General features: G+C 43.5%; 2 long non-coding RNA genes across 2 annotated transcripts; both read right to left on the minus strand.

Moving 5' to 3' along the window:
• Window positions 1–4,524: 4,524 nt before the first annotated feature.
• Window positions 4,525–7,145, minus strand: LOC132623464 (uncharacterized). The gene is made up of 3 exons (XR_009576243.1): window positions 6,877–7,145; window positions 6,074–6,124; window positions 4,525–4,956 (listed from the first exon to the last, which is right to left on the minus strand). It is a non-coding gene; the product is annotated as an uncharacterized LOC132623464 (long non-coding RNA).
• Window positions 7,146–9,584: 2,439 nt separating this feature from the next.
• Window positions 9,585–12,107, minus strand: LOC132623524 (uncharacterized). Its single transcript, XR_009576270.1, has 3 exons — window positions 11,839–12,107; window positions 11,036–11,086; window positions 9,585–9,918 (listed from the first exon to the last, which is right to left on the minus strand). It is a non-coding gene; the product is annotated as an uncharacterized LOC132623524 (long non-coding RNA).
• Window positions 12,108–15,346: the final 3,239 nt, after the last annotated feature.

Raw genomic sequence — 15,346 nt, forward strand, 5'->3', positions numbered from 1 at the left:
GCTGCAATAACATGCCCCAAGAAAGCCACTGAAGACAGCCAGAACTCACACTTAGAAAATTTCGCATATAACTTCTGATGCCGGAGTACCCCTAATACCGATCTCAGGTGATCTGCGTGCTCTGCCTCCGACCGAGAATAAACCAGGATATCATCAATGAATACAATCACGAACATATCCAAGAATGGCCTGAATACCCGGTTCATTAAATCCATGAATACTGCGGGGGCATTAGAAAGCCCAAAAGACATAACCCTAAACTCATAATGCCCATATCGGGTCCGGAAAGCTGTCTTAGGGATATCGGCCTCTCGTACTCGCACCTGGTGGTAACCGGATCGAAGATCTACCTTTGAAAAACACTTAGCGCCCTGCAGCTGATCAAACAAATCATCAATCCTGGGGAGGGGGTATTTATTCTTTATAGTTACCTTATTCAGCTGCCGATAATCAATACACATACGCAGCGACCCGTCCATCTTACGCACAAATAATACCGGGGCTCCCCAAGGCGAAGTACTGGGTCTGATGAAGCCCTTATCCAACAAATCTTTCAGCTGCTCCTTCAACTCCTTTAATTCTGCAGGCGCCATTCTATACGGAGGAATAGAGATAGGTTGAGTGTCTGGGAGTAAATCAATAGAGAAATCTATCTCCCGCTCTGGAGGAAGACCTGGAAGCTCGTCGGGGAAAACATCTGGAAACTCATTAATCACGGGGACTGACTGAAGTGTCGGCGTCTCGGCGTCCAAGTCTTGCACCCGAACCAGATGATAGATATAACCCTTTCTGATCATTTTCTTTGCCTTAAGGTATGAAATAAACTTACCTTTCGGCGATGCTGTATTACCAGCCCAATTTATAACTGGCTCCCCGGGAAACTGGAAGGGAACTACCTTATTTTGGCAGTCAACATTAGCGTAACAGGAAGCTAGCCAATCCATACCCATAATAACATCAAATTCAGTCATATCTAACTCTACCAGATCTGCCTTAGTGTCACGGTCACAAACGATCACAGAACAGTCTTTATAAACCTGTTTCGCTACAACAAAATCCCCTATCGGCGTGGCTACCTCAAATGGCTCTATAGGTTCAGACATAATACCAATTTTACCGGCAACAAGGGGTGAAATATATGATAAAGTTGAACCTGGATCAATTAATGCATACACAGACCGAGAGAAGACCAATAAAGTACCTGTAACGACATTAGGAGATGCCTCCTGATCCTGGCGGCTGGCCAAAGCATAAATACGGTTCGAAGGACCGCTAATACCAGAAGCTCCACCACGGCCTCTGCCGCGACCCGCTGGTGCCGAAATACCCTGCCCCGTAGGGCGCATAGCCACTGACGAAGATGAAGACCCAGCGGCTGATCCGGTAGGCTGCGCTGCACCACCCGAACTACCCTTATACGGGCAATCTCTCACAGAATGGCCCTGACGGCCACAAGAAAAGCATGCACCGGTGGCTCTGTAGCACTCTCCCGTATGGTATCTGCCGCAAAAAGAACACTGAACCCTGGGTGGCCTCATCTGACCAGAACCCCTATCTGTCCGCGAACCTGAAGCCCTGGAGCTCTGGCCTGCTCCTGAATACCCTGGGCTATCAAATCTGCGACCTGTAGACTGGGGAGGCGCGCTCTGCGCCGGCTGAGATGGAAATCTGCTAGGCTGCTGCGGCTGTTGGGGCTGTCTGCCCCGAAAATCTCCAGATGACCTGGCCCTCTTGGGCTGTCTCCGATCCTGGCCCCTGTCAGGCTGGTGTCCTCCTCTGCCCCGATCCTCCATGCCCTGGGCATGGGCCTGGATACGAGCAATGTCCATACCGGGCTGAGCAGCCAATACTAAGCAGCTATCAACAAAATACCGATCCAGCCCCATAATATATCTGTGCATCCGGTCCGCCATAGTAGCCACCACAGTAGGTGCATATCGGGCCAAGGAATCAAACTCCAAACTGTAGTCTCGGATACTGCGGCCCTTCTGCCTCAATAATAAGAATCGATCAGATCTGGCTCGTCGCAACTCTCGGGGCAGAAAATGTCCAAGAAATGCCTGAGAAAAATCGCCCCAAACTGCTGGAGGAGCGCCGTCCCCCCTGGATAGCCCCCATGACTCGTACCAGTTTGCCGCCACATCATATAACCGGTACGAAGCTAACGCGACTGACTCTGTCTCGGAAGCATTAATCAAATCTAGAGTGCGTCGCATCTTCCTGATAAACTCCTCAGGATCCTCCTCGGGCTTTGTCCCGAAGAACTCTGGAGGGTTACAAGTCAAAAACTCACGGGCTCTCGAACTATCACGCCTGACTGCCCGGTCACCTCCCAGTCCATGCCCCTGAACCTGCCCTGCCACAAGTCTCGTCAGCAACTGGACTGCCTCCCTCATAGACTGATCCTCAGTGCCTGGCCGTGGAGCTAGAGGATCAGGTACTGGAACTGCGGAAGCTGGCGGTGGAGCCGTCCCCCAATCTGCAGCTACGGCTGCCCCAATCTCCTCCACGAGTGGCGGTGTAGAAGAACCCTCTGTCTGGGGCAAAGTCTCCGGAGCAATATATACCTGGGCCCTGGTAGTCCTCTGGACCCGGCTAGTCTCTCCTACGGCAACTGACTTGGCCTTTTGGGCCGCTGTCGCCTTTTTTGGAGGCATATCTGAAAATATAGCCACTCGTTAGGAAGGGGTCATCCTGATAACACAACTCTATCGCACGATCTAAGACAGAAAGAAGGGTAGTATCCTAAATGCCCTGTAGCCTCCTGTTTATAGGCGTGGTGCACAACACACCGATAAACAAGACTCTACTAGACACGGTCTGTGGACATTCCGAAGACGAACTGCTCTGATACCACTTTTGTCACGACCCAACCCCGTGGGCCGCGACCAGTGCCCGAGCTGGGCACCTATACGTACCCGATACCCCAAATTAGCATATTAACAGAATAATAATATAATAATAATATTAGTGGTCGCTACAGAATTTAGCAGAAAAACAGACTTGGCACACATAGGCCGATAAGGCCATCACAGAACAGAATATCCCAAACATATGTACAGAACCCACACAGATGTATCCACAGACCTCTACAGAACATATCATAATCATAAGACGGGACAGGGCCCCGTCATACCCTGAACAAAGTACATATCCAGATAGCGGTGACAGACTGTACCAAAAGATGGGCTCTGTAGAAGAGAGCGCCCCAAAATAGCAGAAATAGGATCCTAAACGTGTGGATCAGCGAACCTGTCGTCAGTACCTGCGCGGCATGAAAACGCAGCCCCCGAAGAAAGGGGGTCAGTACGAAATATGTACTGAATATGTAAAGCGGAATCACAGAAGTCAAATCATAATGGTTACAGAAAATGAGTACAGAATCCAGAGTGTCAAATGCATATTTCCAAAACAGACAGAATGCGTACAGAAACATATGTCATATCATATCATATCCGGTCCCTGCCACGGGACTCGGCAGACAGAATGTGGCCACCCTCCCGACGCTGGTGCCACTATACAGAGGAATCAGAAAAAGGGGCGTGGCCCCGTATCATATAATGTCATATCAAAATAGCCATAACAGATCAGATCAGAATAGGCGGACATGGCACATCATACTCCAGAGACCCATGTACGGGTATACCTGCCCCCTCACACCGGGAATCGGCGAACAATGCAGAGAATTACGCTTGACAACATATCCTGGCCCGGGCTCAGTGTGGGAAACATTGGGACATCCACGAGTGGAGTAGTGAGAGACTAATGCAATTTAAAAATATAATAAATGTTTTCAAAGACTCGATGAAGCGTATCGAAGACAAACAAATCCAATGGGGTCGGACGGAATCATAATAAATGTATTTTGGATATCATAATAAATTACAGAAGTATAACTTTCCCGAAGTCATTCCGAGTGTCAAAATAATTTATAATATTTAACAGAATATTTAAAATAATATTCGTTAAGCGATTAGTAGGGTAATTAAAACATTTCTTTCAAAAATCGCTTAAAAAGGAAGCTTTAACACATTAGGGGCAAAACCGTAAATAGCGGGCCCGCCTTGGGACAAATAAGGCGGCGGGCTCAAATTGTGCCCTCTAAGCATATAGTATCACCTAAAAAGGTTATACAAACATTCTATGATTTTCTGAATAATTTAGAGCAAAATTGCATAATTTCAGAAAAAAGCGTATCAAAATGGTTCAATTCTACTGAAGGAAAAACTGAAATTTTGTCTTGCGGATTCCGAGGGCCAAGAGGTCCTTCGAGGCCCGGATCCGACCCTAACACACTAGGGGCATGCCAAGGGAAGAATTGGGGTTGCTTTACATACCTTTCGCGCTCCTTAAGCCTTTCCAAACTCACTTCCCGTTTCGTCGAAAAACTGCAATTGGTCAAGTTTACCAATTGTGAATTATTAATGCCATTATTTCAACTTTAAGCATATTTGGCTACCGAAATTTCGGCAGCACTTCCCCTATACATATGACACCCCGAGAATTCAAGTCGGCTATAAATCATCTGTCACGACCCAACCCCGTGGGCCGCGACTGGCACCCTAGCTGGGTACCCGTACATACCTACCTGACCGAATTTCGTTTCGTACAGATTTTTTTTTTTCAAACGGATATTAGAGAAGTAAGCCGATACAGATACGGCACGCGCGCAAACATATATATATATACCTAAACATGCAGACATTTACAGATAAGCCGATAAGGCTAATATACAGACGAAACCCGTAACCCACACATCTATCTACAGGCCTCTACAGACATACAGAATCGTATGACGGGACAGGGCCCCGCCGTACCCAGAACTTCCATACATACAGAACATACGGAAAACAGAAGATATATATACCAAAGTACATGCTCCGAATCAAAAGGAGCTCTTCAAGATAGCAGAACCTGTGCCCTAGACTGGCGGCGTGTCACCGAGTGCGCCTGTACCTGCGGGCATGTAACGCAGCCCCCGAAGAACGGGGGTCAGTACGAAAAATGTACCGAGTATGTAAAGCAGAAACACAACAGATACAACCTTAGTCCGAACCGGAATCACAGAAATATAACGGACATACAGAATCAGAATCCATACGGACATACAGACATAGTCGTAATTCAGACGGACAGACAGAATTATGCATGCAGAGTAGTGCAGAGTCATATTGAACCATACAGAATCATACAGAGGCATGTGCTTATATACATACTGATGACACATGCATACAGACATACAGATCCCGGCCCTGTCTGGGGGCGCGGTAAACAGAACCCGGCCCTCTTAGTACGGGACGCGGTGGACAGACAGAATCAGATCAGATCATATGCCATCCTGGCCGCCATCCCCATACACAGATCATAGTATCATACAGACATACAGATCCCGGCCCGTACGCCGAGGGACGCGGTGAACAATGCAGAGAAATATGCACGATAACAGAACCTGGCCCGGGACGCAGTGAAGGAATGCATTGAGACAGCCACGAACAGATCCATGAGAAACCACATACATACAGACTCACATACAGACTCGATCAGACTGAAGGGTGCCAAATGGCGAGCCAAAATCAGAGTATCCAGATAGTATGCATAGTACGCGCCTACATCCTACTTGGGAAGGCACGACAGATCATTATCAGAATCGAATTCTCAGATGTTCAGAAGTCATTTTGTAAGAATTTCATAAAAAATAGTTGTATCATAATCAAAATAATAGTTCAATTGTTTTCTGAGAAAATCGGACAGAATGGAGGTATTTAAAGTATTACAGAAGATATCGGGCCTTGTGGGCCCGCCTCGGACCAACTCGAGGCAACATATGTAAATTATCGCTAATAGACCTTATGAGGTCATCCGTAATCGTTGGAAGTGTTCCGACTCCGTTTAGGGAAGTTTCATACAAAAATTCATTTTAAAGGCAATTGTAAGAAAATAGCTTCAATTGGATTGAAGGAATTGGAGCGGTTTTCCGTCTCGAATTCCGGGGAACGGAGTCGTACTTAAGGCTCGCGGTCGAGCCTATCACATCCAGAACATGTCTAGGAACAAAGGGAAGTGCTTCACATACCTCGATAGCGCCTTACGCTCGCTTGGCGTCGACTTCAATTTCATCCAAAATCTAGAAATGGTCAAGTTTACTATTTGTTAGTTTCAAACTTTTCAATAATCCAACTTAACACATGTTTGCCTACCGAAATTTCGGCAGCATTTCCTCTGTATATAAGACATCCCCGAGACTTAGCTCGGCTCAATTCACTACACAACAACCCAGAACAACAGCAAAAACAACAACAGACATTAAAACACACACTATGGCATCACTAGCCATCGTTTCGGCATAACGACACATCTTTCGTTTCAAACTTACATTTCCAAACCAAACTTGTTATTTTGATATTCATCACCCACCAAATTCATTACAACATACATCGGAAGCATCCATACCATTTTCACCCAATATTCATAAGGTATGCGAACATTCAAACTTTCCATTAAGCTACTACTTTTCCAATTTTTCCTAATCTTCAACATACAAGTTCATTATACATTTCCATCTTCCAAATTCATCCACAATAATCATAATTTTCCTCTTGATACTTTCATTTCCATTTTTACATAAACCATAACAAAGTTGTATGTTTTCCTACAACAACTTAATAACCATTAAGTTCCTTCACTCTCCTCACATAATCCATGATTAAAACAACCAAAATATTAATTCAAATCAGTCCATCAATTTCAATTAAAACAGCCCCTCACCCATAAATTTCAACAAAACAACAAACGAGTTTATAATGCTGTTTTCTCCGTTCTAATTCGTTAAAACTCTAAATAAACACTTTAATAACATAAAAGGAATTTTATAAATACCTTATCAGAAGATCCACCACGAAAATTTCATCCCCCAAGACCAATATTTATCTCAAATTGAAGGCAATGCAACGTACAACGTTTTTCTCTTCATGAGCTTCGGGATTCGGAGCTCGGATTTTGATCAAAATGACCTTCTTAGCCTTGAAGTTTTCTCTCTCTCTCTAATGGAATTTTCTGATCTGAAATGTGGAGGAGGGGGCTGAAAACTCCCTTAAATAATAAGGAAATGGGCCTGACCCGGATTGGAATCGGGTTGGGCCCATTTCACTGCCCAGCTTGACCTTTCCGCCTTAGAATGTCCATATCTCGTTGTACCGACGTCGCCTGGGAGCTCACGACCTACCGTTGGAAAGCTATTTCAATTATCTACAACTTTTATTTCTGGGCGTTTCCCAAATTCCAAACTTATAATGCCGGTTTTGACCCTACAAGTCAGGTCATCCGAAAACGTTTTCTTAAAAATATTCGTTTGGAGGGCTTCCACTTTGATTTGGCCCCAGGGCCCTTCACGGGTTGTGTTTAACTTTACATATACGATTCATATAACTTTTCACATGTCCCAAAAAAAATATTGATGTGTGGGCCCCACCTCAGCTTACAAATAATTCGACGTTCGAAAATGCAGGATATAACATTCTCCCCCCCTTTAGAACATTCGTCCTCGAATGTTCGATTGACCTTAGGGGGTCTCGTGACACTTCGGGGAGGTTCCTTTCTTTCCTTCAAAATTCCTTTCAACGTTACGATTGCCATCAACATCTTTCACCTCTTGTCACACTTCTCGGTTCCTTACAACGTTATCATAATTTCACGTTACATCAAACAGGTTCATAACTAGAGCCAGACGCACAAAAGCATATCGGACAGATTCATAATCGAAGCCAGATGTATGGAAGTATGTCAGATAAATCTGAGATCGGAGTCAGACGTACGGAAAGGTATCAGACAGATTCGAAATCGGAATCAGACGTACAGAAATGTATCATACAGAGTCGTAATTAGAATCAGACATACGGAGATGTATGAGACAGACGTGTGATCAAGATCAGACGTATAGAGGCGTAATAGGCAGAGCCTTATCAGAATCGGAAGTGCAGAAGTATAACAGATAGAATCCGAATTAGAGTCAGATCACTCCTATTAAGGCTCCAGTGATTTATAAAAAAAAATTCCTTATTGGTGAACTTGTTTGCCAAGTTATCATACAAATCGTCTTGCGTGTCGCTTATCGACTCTTTCGGAGATTTCCCCTTATTCACACTTCTTATTTTTCACCTTTCCTACTATTCTTCATCTATCACAACCTTAGTTGCCGGGACTCGGCTCTTGATCCATATGGGCACCAAACGAAAATTATACACACACACATACAGATATATTTACTAGTATCTTACTGGCGAACGTCTCTGACTGTTATTCAAATCTGCTCAATTTCCCGAGCGGTATTGCACCTTTTCTTTTTGCCCATTTAGTCTGTCTCGTTCTGCGCGACCCCTGTAAGGGCACTAATTACTCCATACATTCTCTTTTCCTTTAGATTACCCCAAATTTTCATTTATATCTATCATACTTACACTTGTGCAACATTTTGCATTACTTCCCAGGGGGTCACCCATCCCAGAATTGCTCTGGCTTGAGCACGCTTAACCCCAAAACTTTCACGCATTTTTGACGCGTTAGGGCTGATATAATTTCGTCAATTGCCCTGCAGGACCTTTGTCACATAATTTTAGGTCAAATCAGGGTCTTAGCAAATTTTCGGAAAATTCTCGTAGCGGGTCCCACCCCCGGCTAAGTCGTACCATTACCCTGTTGCCTTTCTGAATCTTCAATATTCACTTTCATACACATATACATATGATTACAGACAACCCACAGATTTAAGTCTTCATCCCACAAATTCCGTCTCCAAATAGTCGGCGAAATCTGATAAAATATTACCGTAAGATGCTCTCCAACCAGCAACAGAAGAAAACTAAATTCCGACGAGTATCGCGGAACCTTTTTGTACTCAATCTACATATTTACCTCCATATTCCTGGAAAAATTTGGGCAGAGTTTCCTCTGTATTTCTTACTATCCGAAACCTGTACACCAGAAATACCAACCATGCCGCACAGGGCCAACACATATATACACACATACATATCATATCATATCGTATCGCAGCCACACGGGCTGATAACTTCAAATAAGAATTATTACGTCGTCGACACTTACCACACGTGCCCAACTCAAACGGCGTCGGAGGCACTTTCCTGTTCACTTTTCTGTTCTATCTTTACCTTTATATTTCTGCCACACTTCTAACAACTTCTACGACACATAGCTTTCATATTATTGCTTACCTGAGTACTGTGCGGCCTCCAATATCATCAGCCATTGCCTTCTGTCAATGCCGTCCTTTGGCTGAAATTAAAAGTTAGTCGAAAGGAATTCATATCCTACAGCTGGCTCTGTCGCATGATCTAAGATTCAAGGAAGGGTAACATCCTAAATGCCCTGTAGCTTCCTGTTTATAGATGTGGTGCACAACACATCGATAAACAAGACTCTACTAGACACGACCTGTAGACATTCCGAGGACTAACCGCTCTGATACCACTTCTGTCACGACCCAACCCCGTGGGCCGCGACTGGCACCCTAGCTGGGTACCCGTACATACCTACCTGACCGAATTTCGTTTCGTACAGATTTTTTTTTTTTCAAACGGATATTAGAGAAGTAAGCCGATACAGATACGGCACGCGCGCAAACATATATATATATACCTAAACATGCAGACATTTACAGATAAGCCGATAAGGCTAATATACAGACGAAACCCGTAACCCACACATCTATCTACAGGCCTCTACAGACATACAGAATCGTATGACGGGACAGGGCCCCGCCGTACCCAGAACTTCCATACATACAGAACATACGGAAAACAGAAGATATATATACCAAAGTACATGCTCCGAATCAAAAGGAGCTCTTCAAGATAGCAGAACCTGTGCCCTAGACTGGCGGCGTGTCACCGAGTGCGCCTGTACCTGCGGGCATGTAACGCAGCCCCCGAAGAACGGGGGTCAGTACGAAAAATGTACCGAGTATGTAAAGCAGAAACACAACAGATACAACCTTAGTCCGAACCGGAATCACAGAAATATAACGGACATACAGAATCAGAATCCATACGGACATACAGACATAGTCGTAATTCAGACGGACAGACAGAATTATGCATGCAGAGTAGTGCAGAGTCATATTGAACCATACAGAATCATACAGAGGCATGTGCTTATATACATACTGATGACACATGCATACAGACATACAGATCCCGGCCCTGTCTGGGGGCGCGGTAAACAGAACCCGGCCCTCTTAGTACGGGACGCGGTGGACAGACAGAATCAGATCAGATCATATGCCATCCTGGCCGCCATCCCCATACACAGATCATAGTATCATACAGACATACAGATCCCGGCCCGTACGCCGAGGGACGCGGTGAACAATGCAGAGAAATATGCACGATAACAGAACCTGGCCCGGGACGCAGTGAAGGAATGCATTGAGACAGCCACGAACAGATCCATGAGAAACCACATACATACAGACTCACATACAGACTCGATCAGACTGAAGGGTGCCAAATGGCGAGCCAAAATCAGAGTATCCAGATAGTATGCATAGTACGCGCCTACATCCTACTTGGGAAGGCACGACAGATCATTATCAGAATCGAATTCTCAGATGTTCAGAAGTCATTTTGTAAGAATTTCATAAAAAATAGTTGTATCATAATCAAAATAATAGTTCAATTGTTTTCTGAGAAAATCGGACAGAATGGAGGTATTTAAAGTATTACAGAAGATATCGGGCCTTGTGGGCCCGCCTCGGACCAACTCGAGGCAACATATGTAAATTATCGCTAATAGACCTTATGAGGTCATCCGTAATCGTTGGAAGTGTTCCGACTCCGTTTAGGGAAGTTTCATACAAAAATTCATTTTAAAGGCAATTGTAAGAAAATAGCTTCAATTGGATTGAAGGAATTGGAGCGGTTTTCCGTCTCGAATTCCGGGGAACGGAGTCGTACTTAAGGCTCGCGGTCGAGCCTATCACATCCAGAACATGTCTAGGAACAAAGGGAAGTGCTTCACATACCTCGATAGCGCCTTACGCTCGCTTGGCGTCGACTTCAATTTCATCCAAAATCTAGAAATGGTCAAGTTTACTATTTGTTAGTTTCAAACTTTTCAATAATCCAACTTAACACATGTTTGCCTACCGAAATTTCGGCAGCATTTCCTCTGTATATAAGACATCCCCGAGACTTAGCTCGGCTCAATTCACTACACAACAACCCAGAACAACAGCAAAAACAACAACAGACATTAAAACACACACTATGGCATCACTAGCCATCGTTTCGGCATAACGACACATCTTTCGTTTCAAACTTACATTTCCAAACCAAACTTGTTATTTTGATATTCATCACCCACCAAATTCATTACAACATACATCGGAAGCATCCATACCATTTTCACCCAATATTCATAAGGTATGCGAACATTCAAACTTTCCATTAAGCTACTACTTTTCCAATTTTTCCTAATCTTCAACATACAAGTTCATTATACATTTCCATCTTCCAAATTCATCCACAATAATCATAATTTTCCTCTTGATACTTTCATTTCCATTTTTACATAAACCATAACAAAGTTGTATGTTTTCCTACAACAACTTAATAACCATTAAGTTCCTTCACTCTCCTCACATAATCCATGATTAAAACAACCAAAATATTAATTCAAATCAGTCCATCAATTTCAATTAAAACAGCCCCTCACCCATAAATTTCAACAAAACAACAAACGAGTTTATAATGCTGTTTTCTCCGTTCTAATTCGTTAAAACTCTAAATAAACACTTTAATAACATAAAAGGAATTTTATAAATACCTTATCAGAAGATCCACCACGAAAATTTCATCCCCCAAGACCAATATTTATCTCAAATTGAAGGCAATGCAACGTACAACGTTTTTCTCTTCATGAGCTTCGGGATTCGGAGCTCGGATTTTGATCAAAATGACCTTCTTAGCCTTGAAGTTTTCTCTCTCTCTCTAATGGAATTTTCTGATCTGAAATGTGGAGGAGGGGGCTGAAAACTCCCTTAAATAATAAGGAAATGGGCCTGACCCGGATTGGAATCGGGTTGGGCCCATTTCACTGCCCAGCTTGACCTTTCCGCCTTAGAATGTCCATATCTCGTTGTACCGACGTCGCCTGGGAGCTCACGACCTACCGTTGGAAAGCTATTTCAATTATCTACAACTTTTATTTCTGGGCGTTTCCCAAATTCCAAACTTATAATGCCGGTTTTGACCCTACAAGTCAGGTCATCCGAAAACGTTTTCTTAAAAATATTCGTTTGGAGGGCTTCCACTTTGATTTGGCCCCAGGGCCCTTCACGGGTTGTGTTTAACTTTACATATACGATTCATATAACTTTTCACATGTCCCAAAAAAAATATTGATGTGTGGGCCCCACCTCAGCTTACAAATAATTCGACGTTCGAAAATGCAGGATATAACATCATCAACAACAACCCAAACGACAACAACAATATCAACAATGAACATTAAAAACACAAACATCCTTCAACTAGTCATTTTTCTCACAAGTTGACATAATCTTCAATTCAACCCAACTTTCAACTAAGATCAATAATTTCATATTCAACAACCATCATGATCATCACCATATAGTTCTAGAAACATTTCATATCGTTTTCCTTAAGATATACACTCGATATACATGATATACAATCTTCCGCCAAAATCATAACTTATGCAAAACATCAAATCTTTGGCATACAACTTCATAACAAGTTTCCAACTTCCAAATTCATCAACCATAATCATAATTCACATCTTAACAACTTCATTTCCATAATATCACAAAATTATTCTAAAGTGACATAATCATCTACATTCCAACTTCAACCAAAATTCATTCAACTTTCATTCCCAATATGATTTCCATCATAACCACAACTAGAATGCAACATAAAATTCAATTCATATATGTATACAACATATATACACCCATGGCTACATATATATATACATACCCACTTTGCAAACTTCCTTATTTCCATAATTTCTACTCATTTCCACATACCACAACATAAACAAACCTTCATAACATAAGAAAAAGGAATTGATTCTTACCTTTTTCTACAAACTTCTTCACTTGAACAAGTTGTCAACTTGAAGAAATAAGTGCTCCTTCTTCCAAAACAATTACACCAAGTTGTAGAGGACACTTAATTTAGTAGGAATTCAACAAGAAAATAATTTTAGAGGCAAGATTTTGAGGGGTGATTTTTCTATGGCCAAACCCGAAATGCCCTCTTTTTGTTCTTGTTTTTCTCTTGTTTTTCCTCCTATTCTTTCTCTTGAAAGTTCTATGGAATTTGGATGATTAAGTGGTCTTTTATTCATTGACCACATGACTTAATTCCATGGGCTTGGATCCTTTTTATGGACCATGGCCGAATGGCTCCTCACTTGGGCCTGAATTTTTTTTTTCATTTTTTTGGGCCAACTCGGTTGGTCCCGAGTTGGGCCTAGCCCACTGACCTTTCGACCTTAAAACGTTCATATCTCCTTGTACCGACGTCACCTGGGAACCCACGACCTATGGATGGAAAGCTAATTCAATTATGTACAACTTCTATTTCAAGGTATTTTCGAAATTCCAAACTTACAATACAGTTTTTGCCCCCCAAAGTCAGGTCACCCGAAAAAGTTTTCTTAAAAATATTCGTTTGGAGGGTTTCCACTTTGATTTGGTCCAAAGGTACTTCATGAGTTGTGTTTAACTTTACATATGTGATTCATATGACTTTTCAGATGTTCCAAAAAAAATCTCGGTATGTGGGCCCCACCCCAGCAGATGCTCCGAGGTTCAAAAATACGGGATATAACATCCTCCCCCCCTTTAGAACATTCGTCCTCGAATGTTAAATTATTCTCATAGGGTTTGAAAATACTTTGGGGGAGTTCATGTTTACAGACATCACATATGACACACGATTGATATTGGAATAAATTAAAGCAGGGATTTAAGGTTACCTGTGGGTATAGAGAACAAATGAGGATATTTCGTCTTCATTTCCTCTTCGGCCTCCCATGTCATTTCCTCCCTATTATCGTTCCGCCACAGTACCTTAACAGAGGCTACATCTTTATTCCGAAGCCTCCTTACCTGACGATCCAAAATAGATACGGGCTGCTCCTCGTACGATAGTTGCTCCGTCACCTGAATATCATCAGCAGAAAATATTCTAGAAGGGTCACCGACGCATTTACGAAGCATAGAGACATGAAATACCGGATGTACCGCTTCCAAATCAGATGGCAAATCTAGCTCATAGGCGACATTTCCAGTTTTTCGAACAATCTGATAAGGCCCAATATAACGCGGACTGAGCTTACCCTTTCTGCCGAACCGCATCACGCCTTTCATAGGCGATACCTTCAGGAATACCCAATCGCCTACCTGAAACTCCAACGGTCGACGCCGTTTATCCGCGTATGACTTCTGTCGGCTCTGGGCTGCCAACAGTCGCTCCCGAATAAGTTTTACCTTGTCCACGGCCTGCTGGACCATATCTGGGCCAATCAACTCTGACTCGCCAATATCAAACCAGCCAATCGGCGATCTGCATTTCCTGCCATATAGAGCCTCGTACGGAGCCATCTGGATGCTGGAATGGTAACTGTTATTATATGCAAACTCAATCAATGGCAAGTGATCATCCCAGCTGCCTCTGAAATCAATAACGTAGGCCCGCAACATATCCCCCAGCGTCTGTATAGTGCGCTCGGCCTGTCCATCGCTCTGAGGATGAAAGGCTGTGCTCAGACTCACCTGAGTCCCTAGACCCTCCTGAAACGACCTCCAGAAACGCGCCGTAAACTGGGCGCCTCTGTCAGAAATAATAGATATAGGAACTCCGTGAAGCTTCACAATCTCTCTAATATAGAGCCTGGCATAATCCTCGGCGGAATAAGTAGTCCTGACGGGAAGAAAATGGGCTGATTTCGTCAGCCTATCAACAACGACCCAGATGGAATCATACTTCCGTGGAGTGCGAGGCAAACCTGTAATGAAGTCTATATTAATAACCTCCCACTTCCAAGTCGGGATTTCCATCTCCTGCAACAGTCCACCCGGCTTCTGATGCTCAATCTTGACCTGCTGACAATTAGGGCACTGGGCGACGAACTCTGCAATATCCCGCTTCATGCCGTCCCACCAGTATAAGCATCGGAGATCATGGTACATCTTCGTAGACCCAGGATGGACCGAATAGCGAGCATAATGTGCCTCGCTCATAACCTGCTGCCGAAGGCCTGCAATATCAGGTACACACAACCTGCCTCTGTATAACAAAGT

The sequence above is a fragment of the Lycium barbarum genome, chromosome 12 (assembly GCF_019175385.1).
Source record: "Lycium barbarum isolate Lr01 chromosome 12, ASM1917538v2, whole genome shotgun sequence".
In the NCBI taxonomy this organism is placed as follows: domain Eukaryota; kingdom Viridiplantae; phylum Streptophyta; class Magnoliopsida; order Solanales; family Solanaceae; genus Lycium; species Lycium barbarum.